The sequence below is a fragment of the Austrofundulus limnaeus genome, unplaced genomic scaffold, assembly GCF_001266775.1.
Source record: "Austrofundulus limnaeus strain Quisiro unplaced genomic scaffold, Austrofundulus_limnaeus-1.0 Scaffold197, whole genome shotgun sequence".
Classification (NCBI taxonomy): Eukaryota; Metazoa; Chordata; class Actinopteri; order Cyprinodontiformes; family Rivulidae; genus Austrofundulus; species Austrofundulus limnaeus.
The window spans coordinates 687,687-692,227 of NW_013952599.1; the positions used below are offsets into that span (position 1 = coordinate 687,687).

The 4,541-nt window shown below is 40.6% G+C and overlaps 1 non-coding gene across 1 annotated transcript; it reads left to right on the forward strand.

Annotated features, from left to right (window-relative positions):
• Positions 1-863: 863 nt before the first annotated feature.
• trnaw-cca (transfer RNA tryptophan (anticodon CCA)) lies at positions 864-935 on the forward strand. The gene has a single exon. It is a non-coding gene; the product is annotated as a tRNA-Trp (tRNA).
• Positions 936-4,541: the final 3,606 nt, after the last annotated feature.

Genomic DNA, 4,541 nt, shown 5'->3' on the forward strand with positions numbered 1-4,541 from the left:
GGGGGGGACTGATTGGTGGACCTGATGGATAGAGCTTCATCAGAGCTAAACAACAAAAGAAATTTGAAGCTTCTATGTTGAACAGTTTCTGAGTTATAAGCATTTTTGTATGTTCAGACACCCCCACTTTGAAAGGAGCCCCCTCCTCAAATATAGGGTCTATCATGAAACCGTTGGCTGGAGCAGTGTAGGTCAGACTCTTCTACACTCCTGCCAAATTTCATGATGGCCGGTGCAGCCGTTTTTGTGCTACGGTTGAACAAAAATCTCCAGAGGAAATAAATAAACAGTACGAAAACAACATGACTCCCGCTTACACTTCGTGTGCGGGGGTCATAATAATAAACTTCTTTATAAYATAGTATTCAAAATTATGCAATTTCACAGTTTTTGTGAGAAAAARCAATCATCAAATTTGTGTAGCCTAATGCCTTCAAATTCTGTTGTCTTTTGTTGTAACAAAGTTGTCGATAAAGTCCACTAAGTTCTCAGCACAGAATCCTTTGAGCCACCTGTTAACAGAGAACAACTAAACTTCTCATCACMWCCTTGGGCTGTAGACATGAGCCCAYTCATACACTTCCTGAGCCTGATGTGACTCAAACATTCAACCTTCTGAYCTGGAGCAGATGTGCTACCATTACAGCTTTTTTTTTTTATAAAGTGTCAATAATTAAAGTATTTATTTTGCAAACCATGTCAAATCTCTGTTTCTAAGTTGAAATGGAAAATAAATCTTAATTATGAAGTGACATTACTTAAATTTTAAATAAAACAAATGTACTGTATTTCATGAACCATGATTGATAACAGCTGTCAGGTATGACAGCATCTGAGTTTGTCAGAAAGACAATTCAACAGGTGACTCTGTGGCACAATGGTAGTGCGTCTGACTCCAGATCAGAAGGTTGTGTGTTCAAGTCACATCAGGGTCATGACTTGAAGACCTCATGTCACTAATTGGATGGTTGTTTTGTCTCAACTTTCAAACTAAAAATAATTAGATAATCTCTGAAAATCAAGTCAAAATTTACACAAGAAGTGCTTTACTCTGACATAAATAATGGTCATTATCTGTTCAATGAAACAAAAAACTTCATTGGGATATGCTATCCCCATTTCAAAATGATGCAATTTTGCAGTTTCTATGAGTAAAAAGARCCTCTTAATTTTGGTTATGAAGTGTGCATGCAAGRCATTTACTCAYGACCCTGATGTGACTTGAATGCACAATCTTCTGATCAGAAATCTGATGAACTACCATCACACCACAGTCTGCTGAAGGTGAGAAAAAGGTCAAGTCATAAAGTGTTGCATAAGGAAGACTTGTAACACAGATTTCATGTTTAATAACACTGTATWGTAATTTGAAATTTTCTATTCAGAAAAGACTGAGACAATTCATAGTCTACAGATTGTTTTTATATAAAAGGATTTCGTTTAAAATTAAAGTATATCTGGAAGGTYCTCCTTTGTGCTGGACTTTATTGGCACTGATGTGATTTGATCTCACAACCTTCTGATCTGGAGTCAGACGCTCTACYATTGCTTAAATAAAGAGAAGTTGAGCATTTGTTGACAAACACAACAACATTTAAAGACATTAGGCTGCACATATTTGACAATTGTTTTTTCTTCTCAATGTAAACTGTGAAATTGCATAACTTCGAATTTGAGATATGGTCCAAAGAAGTTTATTGTTCCATTATCTTTGATTTTATCTTGATTTTCAGAGATTGGCTAACTTGYTTTTAGTTTAAAAGTTGAGACAAACTTAACATGATAACCTTCAAACGAGCTACTTGATAAAGAGCTGAAGTTATTGAGTCTTGACCCTGATGTGACTTGAACAAACAACCTTCTGACCTGGAATCAGATGCACTACCATTGCACTATGGAGTGAGTTCATCCTCTTCCAGGACATACTGCAAAGCAAAAATATTAATATATGTGCATATATATTCACACACACATATTAATACTACACACACATGCGCTCATATTTATATTTTATTCAGAGATCCTAAGGTCACCAAAAAGGATCCCCTCAACACCTTGGCTGTGACTACAAAATTCTGTCCATAAAGAACAGAATCGGTGACAAAAGGCAACCTTGGCGGAGTCCATCTCTCACCGGAAATGAGTCTGACTTACTACCGGCAATGTAGACCAAGCTCTGACACCGGTCGTACAGGGACCTAACAGCCTGTATCAACGGGCCTGGTACCCCATACTCCCGGAGTACCCCCCACAGGAGTCCCCAAAACACATGTAGACTGGTTGGGCGAACTCCCACGCACCCTCCAGAACCCTGCTGAGGGTGTAGAGCTGGTCCGCTGTTCCACGACCAGGACGAAAACCACACTGCTCTTCCTGAATCTGAGATTCAACTATCCGAGGGACCCTCCTCTCCAGGACCCTCAAATAGACCTTACCAGGGAGGCTCAGAAGTGTGATYCCCCTRTAGTTGGAACACACTCTGCRGTCCCCCTTTTTAAATTTGGGGCCCACCACCCTGGTCTGTCAATCCAGGGGAACTGCCCCCATTGTCCAGGCAATATTGTAGAGTCGTGTCAACCAATGCAACCCCACAAAATCCAGAGCCTTGAGGATCTCCGGGTGAATCTCATCCACCCCTGGTGCTTTGCCATCGAGGAGTTTTAACCACCTCTGAACCACCTTTGTGCTTCTACATTGAAAAACTTGCTGGTGGGATTGAGGAGGTCTTTGAAGTTATCTGCCCATTGACCCACAACGTCCCGAGTTGAGGTCAGCAGCGCACCATTTCCAAGTACTGTTGGTGGTCAGCCAGGCGGAGAAGCTTCAAAGCAGCCTGGTACCACATCCACCTCAGCTATTGTAATTAAACCAAGGCTGCACCTAACAGTTATTTTCATTAATCTGCTGATATATYTTCTCCAGTCAATAGTCTGTAAAATGTTGTCTTTTTTTATATTTGTGACACAAATATGKGATATTTTGAACCATTTGGTTACAGTGGTAAATCACTGTTTATTTTATTTTGTTTTTTATTAAAATGAATCAAATAAAATTTGGAATCTGTCTTTTTCCCCGAGTTGAATGTGCCTCTCTGACAAAACCTCTAGCCACAGTCAGGCCCCTTCAGAAAAACTAGAACTGCCACTAGTCTTWTATCTTATACTTTGTGATCTGTTTCAGTATTTTTTTTAAACAATGATAGAATCAAGTCTGTATGTGCCTCACTCCAAGCAGGATAAACATATAATGCTTACATTTCAACAATGACATAAGTGAACTCCCCCACCCCAAGGGTGTGATGAGGGTTTTCGATGAGTATTATGAGATCTTGTGATTCAGGACCATTTTGTTTAGAACTTCCAGGATCAAAAACGGGCCCTGAGGGTGAAACTGAGTCGTCAGATGAAGATTTACCTGAGAACATATTTGTTTTTCTGCACATTATTTGGGCTTCCACTTTTGAACATTTCCATACAAATGATTTCAGTCAGTGATTATAAAAGAAACTGCCTCTCATTTCAAAATAATTATATAAAGAGTGAGATAAGATCCTCAGCTGATTGGTTTACATGTGGAGCTGTAGTGTARCTCAGCCACTCTCTGCTCGTTGCGTCTCCGGGTTTGTTGCTCCTCCAGCATCTCTCTGGTGGCCCCGCCTGCTGTATCAACTCTGATCAAAGGCTCTCCAACAGGGAGATTACCCCGAGACAGAGAACTTCATCCTGGGTTTCTGCCGGGCACAGATGGCACACAGAGAGGCTGGAGGCCCCAGGCAGGAGCTGGTGAGGAAAATCAGAGGGATGCAGCCACGTTGATGTGTCTGTCTGGGGAGAAGAATCCATCCGCCTCACGGCCATGACCAGCCCATCCAAATGGAGGCAATTTTGCAGCTCCTCGAGGGAATGGCTTGCAAATGTACTCATTCCATCCTTCTTCACTTGCATGCCTCCATCGTGTCTGTGTGATATATGAATGAAGCCAAGCTGGAGTGGGTGGGGGAAGGGTTTATGTAGGCTGAGGCAATCTCTGTGTGTCTTTTGAAGCTTGTCTTATAGGTTTTCTCTGTCAGGTTTCTCTCCAGGGACACACAGAGTATCTGCTTCTGGAAGGCATTCAATATTTCTTCAAACCTGAGGCTGAGTTCAAGCATCCAACCTGGAAGRGTTCTGCATCACAACATAATCTATGACATTCAGACTCCTCATACTAAGACAGTGACATGTGGACAAGGCATGCCAACATGAATTTACTGGGTGAAGTAAAAATCCATGTTTTTTTTTTTCAGGAGGAAAGTTGAAATCGCTTTTTGGAAACAGGTGCAGAAGAAAAAAAATAGAAGACTGAAGGAACAGAGAGCTTGTCTGAACAGTGCAAGTAGCATTAAATGTCAACAATTATTTCAGCCTTTGAAAGCTTTAAAAATGAAACGGTTAGTCCATAAAATCAAGAGGAATGAAAAAATGAGGAAACTGCATTTCCTGAAAAAACTGTTAAAGTTAAAACAAGAAGAACAAAAGCTAAAATAAGCAAAACCATTACTA